The sequence below is a fragment of the Geotrypetes seraphini genome, chromosome 6 (genome assembly GCF_902459505.1).
Source record: "Geotrypetes seraphini chromosome 6, aGeoSer1.1, whole genome shotgun sequence".
Taxonomy (NCBI): Eukaryota; Metazoa; Chordata; class Amphibia; order Gymnophiona; family Dermophiidae; genus Geotrypetes; species Geotrypetes seraphini.
This window is the reverse complement of record NC_047089.1, coordinates 209,954,941-209,967,161: the sequence shown is the minus strand read 5'-3', so window position 1 is coordinate 209,967,161 and position 12,221 is coordinate 209,954,941. Positions and strand designations below refer to the sequence as shown.

At 41.4% G+C, this 12,221-nt stretch overlaps 1 protein-coding gene across 3 annotated transcripts in view; it reads right to left on the bottom strand.

Annotated features, from left to right (window-relative positions):
* Positions 1 to 11,953, bottom strand: part of FGFR1 (fibroblast growth factor receptor 1) — a 214,630-nt gene extending 202,677 nt beyond the window's left edge. Inside the window, exon 1 of one of the 3 annotated variants that reach the window (XM_033949742.1) lies at positions 11,401 to 11,953. The gene's annotated coding sequence lies outside the window, so the exon portion shown is untranslated. Of the gene's footprint in view, positions 1 to 10,485; positions 10,577 to 11,400 lie in introns of those variants that run through there. The other 2 variants (XM_033949743.1, XM_033949744.1) reach the window with 2 other exon arrangements.
* Between the last annotated feature and the right edge of the window lie 268 nt (positions 11,954 to 12,221).

The following is a 12,221-nucleotide window of genomic DNA, read 5'->3' as shown; positions in this document are numbered from 1 at the left end:
GTGCCATCCAACACAAGTGGCAGATACCATTTGAAGATCTTTGATGCAACAGGCTGCAGCGGAAGCACACCTACATTTTTATTATTTCACGCAAAGAAGAATGCTTAATATGGCTCTCTGCGACTCATTGCTGAAAGTGCTAGATAGTTCTGTTGCTTTGTGTCCCAGATTTATATAGGTGTATATTAATCTAAATACTGTTTACAAAATCTCCCCAAAAGAGAACTGACCACCCAGCAACAAGCACTGAACTCTGATACCATATGAAAGCCAACGAAAGAAAAAGCCTCAGTTATACAGGAGGGGAAAAACCATCTATCCATCATAGGCAGAAAAAACTTTCATGGCTACTATATATATCTAGAGAACTGTAAAAAGAAAAACATCATCAATATAATTCCACTGTGCAAAATTGTGCTAGCAGCAACTACAAACTTAAACTGCAAGTTCAGGAAAAACTATGTGCAGCCAGCCTACGATCGTTTCATGGCTGACATGCCACTTCTTCAGGGCTGCAAAGGCTCACATAGCAGGAAGCGGTTTGATGTGCTGCTTCTCTGGGTTTTTCAGGATGCACTGAGAAGAGGAAGGTCCACCATTTTGAAGAGGCGGGTTTGCCGGAGAGAGGAAGCTCCCCTCCTGCCAGTCCTGCCGGAGGGGGGTTCAGGGGACAGCCCACTAGACCACCAGGGGGCTGTGGGAGACTGTCGGGGAGGGGGAAACTTGCTGCTGGGAGGGGGGGCAAAGGGGGTTGGCCCACTAGACCACTATGCTCGTGTGGTGGGGGCAGCTTAATAGGTGCAGCTCTTGTGTGTGTGCTGTGCACACACAACAGCTGCACCCAATAAAATAAAGCAACCCCTCTTACATAGGTTTTTTTTTTTTTAATTTATTTATTTATAGAATTTTACAATATTACCAAGCATATACATCTTGTACAGTAAAGTGAGATCATACAACGTACTGAACTAAATTTCCAAAATTAAGATATACCACAATCATAATTCAGTTTGAAAATAAAAATAGATAAATAAAGTAATAATGATCTAGCTGATCACACACTAGTCCTCCATATATTGGATCCAAGATTTAAAGAGTAGGACAAATATAAATCAAATTAATTTAAAGAAAATCCATGTCTTACTACAGTGCGGGGAGCTAACCTTCCATGGGCGCTGTTATTCCTTTTTCAAGACGTTTCGCTGAGAGAAAACTAATCAGTTGAGACGGCTCTGTAAAAATATACTTCAATGATAAATATCTAACCACACATTTACATGGATATCTCGGAAAGAAAATACCCCCTATTTGAGTCACTCCAGGTTTTAGAAATAGAAATTCTTTCCTTCTTTTTTGAGTCTCTCTGGAGACATCGGGGAAAATCTGAATATGATGTCCCAGGAAGTCTTTGGACCTATTTTTAAAGAAAAGTTTTAATATCCAATCCTTGTCTGGAGCCAAAGCAACAGACAACAAGAGAGTGGCTGGAACAGCCAATTCTCTATCCGATTGTTCCAGTATTGCGGAAATGTCCAATGATCTCTCCCGGGGTTCCTCAATTTTTCCTTCTTCTTTGGATTGGGGCTTGGCAGGAAGGTAATACACTCTTGTAAGAGGAGGTAAGGAGCTCTCAGGAATTTCCAATATTTCCATAAAATACCTTTTCACCATTTCTCTAGGAGAAGTTGACAAGATCTTTGGAAAATTTATAAATCTCAAATTGTTAATTCGACCATTATTCTCCTGAGCTTCCAACTTCCTCCTGAGTATTATATTATCTTTAACCAGCAAATCTTGATTTTGTTTTAAAGATATTAGCTCCTTACTTGTATTTTGTGACTCTGTTTTTAATTGAGAAATATCCTGCTTTAACACATTTATTTCTTCTTTTTGTTCTTTTAATTCTTTGTCCAAACTTTTTATTTGAGGATTTAAAGAATTCCCCAAATTCACTACCAAGTCCCATAATGCATCAAGTGTGACTTTAGGGGGTTTTGTAGGTAAAAAAAGTTGTAATGGTGTAGTATCTAAATGTTCTGAAGTTAGCTTTACCTCAGTGGCGTCTTGTATTCCCCCAGCCTCTGTTGTCCCGGTCGCAAGTCCTTGCAGAGAGAACATGTCACTCTGCGTTGTTGTGTTCGGCGAGCCCTCCATGCTAGCCTCTGGGAACGAAGAAGAAGCTACCTCCTCGGGTGCATTCTGGTTCCGTGGAGAGCTAGCTGCTTGCGGCGTCGGTTGAAGGGGTGGCGTCCTGACGTCGGGGCTGAGAGTGACATCGAGCCCAGGGGATCTCACCACCGCACTACTCTCCGGCGGTGGCCCCAGCGAGCTGGCACCCGACTCTTCTTGCTCCCGTTGTAGGCGTCGGAGAAAATCATCAATAGTAACCGCTGGAGTTAAGGGTCGCCGGGAGGCTCCTCCGACGTTCCTTCCCCGTCTTTTCGGCATGGTTAGAGGAAACTTTCAACGGCGTCCTCACTGCAGCAGACATGCAGCGGCCATCTTGGATCTTACATAGTAACATAGTAGATGACGGCAGATAAAGACCCGAATGGTCCATCCAGTCTGCCCAACCTGATTCAATTTAAATTTTTTTTTTTTTTTTCTTCTTCTTAGCTATTTCTGGGCAAGAATCCAAAGCTTTACCCTCCCTGGTTCAGGCAGGGAGAGCAGGGGCTGCTTTTTTGGGGGGCAGGCAAGCAGTCAGGAAGAGGAGCAGTGTTAGCGATTTTTCTTCTAAGCATAGCTCCTCCCCTCCCTTTATCGGCGATTTTCTGCACACATAGCATGCATATAATTTGCATGCTATTGTGCTGAGAATCGCCAGTAAAACAAAATTTGCTCCCATCACGGTATTTTTTAACCGTGGTGTCAGAGCTTAGAAAATATGATCCTCAGTCAGAGAAATCAGTCAAATTTGTCTGAGAAGATCTGCCTCTTGGAAAACCACGCTGCCTTGGGTCCTGCCCGTTCGTTCAATTCTACAAATCTTACTATTTTTTGCTTAAGAAGCTTTTTCCATTAGTTTACTCACTACCGAGGTAGGACTAACCGGCCTGTAATTCCCATCCTCCTCCTCACTTCCGCCCTTCTCCAGTCCTCCGAGACCACTCCAGATTCTAAAGTAGTATTAAAAAGATAAAACAACAGAGCTGCCAGAACCTGAGTTCTTTGAGTACCCTCAGATATATTCCATCAGGCCCCATCGCTTTGTCTATTTGTCTATTTGTCGCTTTGTCTATTTGTCTTCACAAATACAGCTTTCTGAAAATCTATCCAGATCTGCCACACATCTATTCCCATTTTCAAAAGCACTACCCATAGTGCAGCAAAAAAAAAAAAAAAATGCACAGATAAGTGTCCTACATTTAAGTCCCTTTGAATATTGGTCCATTTATCTTTTCTAGTCATCACTAGTGCAGTCTAATACAATCCATCATTGCTTCCAGAACAATGTAAATTTCGTTATCTATGATCAGGAAAGGAATGAGATTAGATCACCACTTCCACCATGCAGCCACACAGAGAGTCCCTTCAAACAGCAAACCTGAATATGTGTATTACATCTTATGAATTCCAAGAGGAAGCTTTCTTTGGAATGAGGCAAGTACTATGGCAATTGTTATCCGAGAGCCTGAGATCATATTCCATAAACACTGATTTAGAAGCGAGAAGTAGTATTGTCAATGTGCAAAACCAACCCATTTGGAGACATCACCCCTTCCCCCACCCCAGTGACTTAAAGACTGGCTCCCCGTGTTTCACTGGGGCAGGGCTGTACTCAAGCACTGGATTTGAGAGCTACTTTTGCAGAACAGATATGAGTCCCTGAATGTCAATCATCCTCTTCAAAAATCCCAAATCAATATAATATACATCTTATGGGCTGTGTATTCTATGGTCCAGTATGATATGGCTACTAAAAAAAAAAAGCAAACAGAATGTTAAACATTGTTCAAAAAGGAATTCAGAACAAAACTGAGAATCTTACTATGCCTCTGCATACATAGGTGTTTGCTGCCATTACAGTATAATCTCGTTATAACGGACTCGCTTATAACGGAACCTCGCCTATAGCGGACAAGGTCCGCTGGTCCTGGCCGTGCGCCATTACAAACATACAGAAAATCATCGCATATAGTGGATTTGTGTATAATGGACTTTCGGATATAATGGACAACTAATTTGGTCCCCAGAGCCGCTTTTAGCTGTAGTTTTCTTCGGCTATAATGGACATGCAGTATCCGCCTACAAGGCAAGTGGCATGCCTGTGATATAGTATCAAAATGCAGCCCAGAAGAAAATGACAGAGTATTTTTCTTTCCAGTATAGTACGACATAATGTTTTAGAAATCTTTTAGTGTTCTGGTTTTGCAATCATTTCATGCCATACCAATGTTTTGCTGAGTTTTGTTCTTGATGTTGCTGATATGGTTGTGCAGTGACTATTGTTCATTGATTGAACATTGTTTCAAGTTGACCTAAATAAAGTTTTTTATAAATGCAACTCTGGATATAATGGACCGTTTTTCCAGGTCCCTTGAAATCCGTTATAACGAGATTATACCGTACACCTTGAGAAATGAGCATAGTTCTGATTGTCCATCACATAAAGAATACAGCGAAAATAAAAAGGTTCAGAAAAGGAGGTCAAATAAGATCAAGGGGATGGATTAGGGTTCATTGGCTAGGAGAAAAAAAAGACAACATAGGGAATTTGAGAGAAGTTTATAAAGTCACAGAATAGGGTGGAATAATTACACAAAAACAGGAGGACACTCCATAAACCTAATGATCAGCAGACTGAAAATAAATCATAGAAAAGTTCCATCACAAGATGTGCTGCTGGCAAATCAGCATTTCTCTTTGGTTAAATTAGAAGTGACACACACAAAAAAAATACACGTCAGTGTTTTGCTCCAACCTTCTGGAATTCTTTGCTTATGTCTCTTAGGTTAGAAGAATGCAGAATTAAGCTGCAGAATTTGATGCCAGAAGAAGATATGCTCAAGGTGACAAAGATTCTGGCAAATTCCTGGAGGAAAAGTCCACATAAAATTATAAGTACATTTCAAGAGTTCATCTCTGGAAACAAACTAAGAAATAGATCTACAAGGTCTGGCCACTATTGGAGATAGGGATAAGGGGCTTGATGGATTAATTTAGCAAAGTTTTTCTTATAAACATAGAAACATAGAAGATGACGGCAGAAAAGGGCTACAGCCCATCAAGTCTGCCCACTCTGCTTACCCACCCCCTGTCTATGCCCTAATGACCCAATTTCCTTATCTTGACCCTCGTAGGGATCCCACATGGGTATCCCATTTATTCTTAAAGTCTGGCACGCTGTCTTATGTTGCTATATGTAGATTGGGGAGTAGGGATGGGTCAACAGACTTAAATTAGGAATCATGGACATGTATAATACATAAAATTAAAATTTCATAATATATTCCTTTTATGTACTACAGGAATAAACTTCTTTAAAAATTACTGAAACAAGAAAGATAAAGTAAAATAATAATACATAAAAACTAACCCCCCACTTTATCAAGCTGTGCTGCCAAGAAGTATGAGCTAAATGCTGAACTACCCATTCTGTTCCTATGGGTAGCTCAGTATTTAGCTTGGGAGGGGGGAGGGTGAAAGGCAAAACTGTAAATAAGACCAAGTGAGGTAAAGAGAAATGAAAGATGTTACTTCTGAGAAAAGAACTAAGTTTTGTAAAACAGAGACAAGCATGACAGGGGCCCTCAAGGGTACAAACATGATGGCGGTGGCCTCTGAGGCTCCCAACGTTTACTCTGGCTGCCTTCGAAGAACAGCAAGAGGCTCTGTCTGTGCACAGCCATGCCAGATGTAGCCAGATCCCTAGCAACCAAAGTAATAAACTAGCTTCCAAAAGATCAGAAGCACTTGATTTCCAGTGAAAGGCCCAACTTCAAGAGGAGGCCCCAATTGTTAAATTAAGGTTTCATCCTAGCCAGTTGGCGGAGCTAACTTGCAGGGTGTACACACTGCAAGAGTAAGATACACAAACAGCAAAAATTCTTTGCTTGTGCTAGTCATCTGTACATGCAGCTAAATTAATCTTTTAAAAGTTGTTTGCGTTTTTTCCCCCCTAAGGGAATATAATGCTACAAAACAGAGTTTAACACCTCAAAGACAGCAGTTAAAGTGTAAACATAGTTTAAAAAAATAGTCACTTCTTCAAAAGGCTTTGGTGTGAGGAGGAGGAGGAGGTACGAGCCCTGCCACCCCCAAAAGGTTTTGTTGCTCTACTGAGGCTAGTTTAGCTCCAGCCTGGATATCAATCAGAGGGGGGGGGGATGGGGTGGAGGGGCTATGGAGGCCCAGCAGATTGCATACTGTTACATCTAGGACTGACATTCTTGCAAAGCTCATTTTTATCTTGGTTACTTTTAATCCTTTTAGGAAAACTTTTTTTTTTTTTTTAAAGGAAACAATGGAAGGAAGGAAAAAACCTTGGCAGCCACCTAGAGATTAAGGACAGAGAATGCTCATATGTGATGAAAGGGCTGGACCGGCAGTCCTAATTAAAGTTTAATAAAGACTAGCTTCACACTCATGCCTCACAATAGCAGAGACTGTGGAGTGATACCCTGGAGTCAATATTACACATATCTGAATCCTTCATCCTCCAAAAGAGTTCAAATCATGATAAAAACAAGATATGTTTGTTAATCTCGATTTTGGTTTGTTTGATGTATTAATGGAGGCCCCATTACTGCCAGCAGGACCTAAAATAATGCACATTTAATCTAGTCACAAGTTTTTTTAAGCCATATGTTGTAGGCCATATCAGCTCTCAGAAGATAGAAAATCACCCAAGCGATATTTTCAGTCTACCCATCCGACATAACACTGAAGAAGCCAAGTGAGAACTTTTAATGAAATGTGTATAAGAGTGAACCCTGGGAGACCAGAAAGTAAAAATAACACAGTAAGGGTAGTACTCATGAAGTGCTCTGGCAAGAAGGACAAAGACCACAGTCACTATGTCTATGAGAGAACACAGCAAACTTTCTGTGGCCTTGGCTCCCTAGAGATGTGGGTCGATGTTGTCTTATGGAGGGCCTGCACAAGTTTGGGGTTGTGATCAACAGATGGAAAGCTCTGGAACAGAGGGGCGAAAGACCTATGGGTGTCCTAAATCAGTCTAAAGCTGATCTAAGTCAACAGAAAACCTGGCAGCTTTGTTACACCATGTTTATGAGTCAAACTTTTTTTTTTAATGATCTAACACTCTTCCCCCTTGCCCTCTTATAATGCTCTCTCCAATATTGAATTAGCTAATTTGTCACTTTGATAGGTCTTTTACCATCATCTCATTCACGTTTTCATTCAGGTTAAGATTAAAACTGATTTTATTTTAAAGAGAGTTATATTTGTATTATTTATTAGATTTTTCACACCCTGCCTTTCTGTGGAACAAGTGGTTTACAGGAATGGACATAAATTTGTTTATACATCCAGGACTTGAAAATAAAACTTGCTGGTTTATCAGCCCATTTTTCTGGTGACCAGAGAAAACATATCCCCTGCTTACAAGTTTATTAAAAATTTAATATCCCCGCCAAATCAAGTTTCAAGGCGGTTCACACTATCCCCTTCTTTTACTAAACCGCGATAGCGGTTATTTGTGCAGGGAGCCGCGCTGAATGCTCCATGCTGCTCCTGATGCTCAAAGGAACTCTATGAGCGTCGGGAGCAGTGCGGAGCATTTCAGCGCGGCTCCCTGCGCTAATAACCACTGTCACGGTTTAGTAAAAGGAGGGGATAGTAGGGGGCACACAGAACATACATGCCCTTGCTCTTCCAAGTCCCCATCCCCCAGAACTAAAGCAGCAACTTGGAGTCAATGCTCCCCCCAGCCCCTACCCCAGAACTTCCCAAACCTTTCCTGGAAACTCCACTACCAGTTTCAGGATATCTGCAATGAATATGCAGGAGGCTCCCAGTAAAGCTGTTATTTTCTTTAACATTTGTTCTTTTATATAGAAATGTTCGCATGGAATATTTAAAGGATGTTTTGAATTTCTATGCCCCTGGTTGCAAATTACATTCATCGCAATAAGTGCTGATGAATTACATTAATTGCAATATGTGTTGCATTAGAAGTAAAAGGGAGAAAATGCATTCGCATATTTTGCCCCATCCCTCTGGAATCCTTTGCTAATGTCTCTTAGGTAAGAGCAGGAATATTAAAATCAGCAGATAAGCTACTTAAGGCATTGCCACCAGTGGTATACACAAAGAGTAAATAAGTATTTCCTACGTTTGCTAATTTCCCTCTTATATGTTCGTTGTGGATAATGTGAAAATGCCAGTGCTAGTGAGGCCTCCAAGACAGATTTGGGAGCCATGCCCATGCCCCATCTACACTTACTTCCTGTCTAGAGAGGAAGCCTTAAGAGAGAAGGCTCACATACTCAAGACTCCTGCCTGCACATACTCTCTTCTGCAAAACTTCGGCAGCTCAGAGTAGACAGAAACAGAGAGGGGAAGTAGTGGACAATTAGAGAGGCACCTAAAGGAAGAAAAACAAAAGATGATTGAGAGAAACCTCACATATAAAAAAGATGTTTACCCACAACTGATAAGTGTCCAGTATGCTTTTCAAGCCCCATATGCAGTACTATTAAAACAGAGCTTCCCAAACTGGGCTTGGACCCCAAATAGGGTCACATGGTTTTATTTGGCTGTGATCATAGGGTCAAGGCCACAAATGATTGACAAGCACTACATATAGAGGATTTAATTGCATATGGTCTTTTCTTCCAGTGAAGACTTAACCAATCCACTCTGGAGCCCAGTGAAGCTAAGCAACTTGGTGAATGAAAGTCATAGAGTGCAAGAGGGAATTGAAAGGGAGGCTGAGGGCTGGAAAAAAACTTTGCTTCTATTCACACATCACCTGTTAATCTTTAGTAAGACTCCCACTACTTTCAAACTCCAACATAAAGCACGGGAAAAGAATCCACACTTATTTGCTTAGAAGCACAGCATCAACTAATGTAAACCTCAATTTTTTAATGTGGGAAATAATTGACTATAAAATAAAAAAATAAAACAGCAATAAAGTATAAACCCTCAAAGTACAGTAACTCAAGACTGTATACACATAGATGGGATATACTTAGTAGGTAAGATGTGTGTGGGGTTGCAATTTTCATCCAACCAAACACAAAAAATAAACAAGGATCAACAAACAAATTGCAGAGTCTGGTGAAGGTTTTTTCCCGCATTTACGGCCAACTCAGCAACCAGGAATTTGTTCAAAAGGGGCAAAGCTATAGTACATAGGAAAACAGTCTAAAAAGCTAAATAAATAGTCTCTAAATATCTGAAAACTTGTAAGAGCTCCAATTTATCCACAGATATGACCTGTACATGAACAGAAGTGGGATGATTTGCACAATTATATAAATGACCCTTTTTAAAAACACTATGCTCCAACGCTCATAGGAATTTCTATGAGAGTCGGAGCATTTAGAACCGCCGGGCTGCGGTAGAAATTACTACCGTGGCTTAGTAAAAGAGGGCCTAAGGAAAGTGATTGGGGCAACCCATCCTACTGATGACTGGTTATTATCACACAATAGTTAACTACACTGAGGAGGTTTCCCATTGCTTGTTTCCCAACGTCTTAACCACGTTTTTACTTTTCAGATCCAAAATATCACTGGCACAAGAAATGCATTTGGAAATACAAGCTTAGAACCTACTTCTACTTCTCTTCCTCAATAAAATCAGAAACTCTCCACATTCAGACTCCCTTTCCCCCATGAGCGGTGCAAGGATATTAGGCACCTTAGGGAAACCTTTGGCCTTGCATGTTCCCCGCCCCTATTAACTTTAAAGCTACTTGCCCCTCCAACAGTTTCTCTACTACTAAAAGTGCCTTGTTAGGTGCTGTTTTGTGATCTGCCATCCCCACCCCCCCCCAAAAAAAAAGCTGCAACAGATACTATAGACATATACAACTGCCTAGTCCGGATGCCAGCCATGGCAGATTTTAAACACCAAAGATGCATCATGTGCAAAGCTGATGACATCCCTCCTTTAAAAGGGGCAAATGTCCACCCACCTCCCGAGTCACTTTGCAATGAACGTTTAATTCCATCCTCACCCTACTTCTTTCCATACATAGATAACTTCACAGTATTCTTTTCAGGAATCCGCATGACTTAGAAATAAGAAAAGATGCATCATTTGATCAAACAGAAAAAATTGTAAAATTGCGGCAACTACTTTACAATAAAAATGTATTTGTAATTGCTCACCCTCCCTCCTCCCCAAGCCGAACAATTCAGATCAAACAAATTCCATCTTAGGAAGGCTACACTTCTGTAAGCCCAACTGGCTGCTCTCTGCAGCCCTTTTAAAAAATCAATTAATTCAAGAATCAAAACGCACATATTGTTGTAAATTCCAAATCAAATAACGTCAAAAACGCATTACCTATTTTCAACACACAAACTGCAAGAAAACGAGACTGAAAAGCAAATTGCCCGTCTGGAGAAGCTCCTTTTACTTCTTAGAAGGCGCCTCTCAGTGTTCAGAAGACAAACACGTTCTCAGTTATGAGCTGAAAGACATCCCGCACTAAAGAGCCCCCAGGTGGCTCGGCTGGTATGAGGCATGCAATGATGGGCTACGTTCATCTTAAAACAGGCATCACTTCCAACGATAGGCCCCCTTCCTGGCCTCTCAAACCGGCGTTGGCCTGCTAGAAACTGTGAAGAATCGCAAACAAAATAATGAAGAAAGCACAACTATAAAATCGATTTTACCACCCAATACAACAGCAGCGGAGTAGCCGTGAACCAGAGAAACATTTTGTAACTTGCTAAATGTTAACTCTATAAGGGGACCCTCCTCCCCTTTTTCTTTTGAGAGCAAAGAAAACGAAATAGATTCCTAATTTGGTTAAGATCTGCACACATACATATATACACATAAAAGATATATTTTTGGAATCATGCATGATCTGATGAATGAGGAGTGTAACTAAAAAAATCGCACCCCTTCGAAATTCGTGATCCGCTTTCCGAACAGATCGACCTCCCTCCCTTCCCCCACAAACTTCTACGACCTGAGCTCCTTCTCAAAATGCTATCTGACATTCTATCAAAAAAGAAGAAGAAACACGAGGTGCTAAACTTCGACCGACTGTACTTTATTCCGCAACATTTCCGAGGCTGGGGAGGGGTTATGAAACGGGTTTCAGTCACATTGCGGGTAGGGAGGGGGCACACTGCAAAACAATTTCCTTTTTTTAAAACTGGGACTATGAAGCAACACATCACTACGTATTGGGGAGACTCCATGCACAGATAAGGTTTGGGGGGGGTTGGTTCTTTTTTAAATAAATACCTTTGTCTGCCAATAAAACTGCTTCTTCTTGATCCGGGTGAAAAACAGAATTTTAATCCTTAAAAAGGTTCTAAAATATACAGAAGTCCTCAAAATGTAAGAAAATATCCCTCCTCCCCGCAAAGACCGGATTTCGTGTAGAAGAACAAACGTATTTACCGAAGCAAACACTGCGTCCAAGTTATAGGGGTAAGAACAATGGAAGAGTTCAGGTGTGTCCCCCCCTCCTCTCGCTTCTTGGGGTGGGAAGTGGGGGGTTACTCCATAAAAGGCATCTTGAGAATAAAATAGAGATGGGCTTTACTCCAGCCCAGGGTCTTCTCGCAGGGTGGGTTCATCAGTGCTCCTCCAAAGGGTCCCGCAGAGAAGTTCAGAGCCTCTATCCAACCCCAATTCCTTCAAGAAGAAATGTAGGAAAGCTTCTGGACAAAGCGTTTTCGGGAGAGAGAAGGATGAGCGAGCGGCAGCACCACAATGATCTGATCACACAAACTTTTCTCCAGCCTCCGCTGCTAAGCTCAGCTCACTCGCCGCCCAGAGATAGATACACGATCTGCTACAGTCCTCACACTCCGCTGCTCCCCCTCCCTCTCTTTCCTGCTGGGACCCTCCAGCCACTCAGCACCAACACACAGCACTGCCTTCTGGGGGCTGTAGTTTCTTTAGCATTTTCCACCTCTCTTCACCCTGGACAAACTTTTCTTTCTTCTTTGTAATTTGCATAAAAAATATTTTAGAACCCTTGTTTCTGCGTCTTTTAGAACAGTCTGGGTTATGTGATTTTATCACTTGCTAGCTCTCATGTTCTCTATAACTTTTCT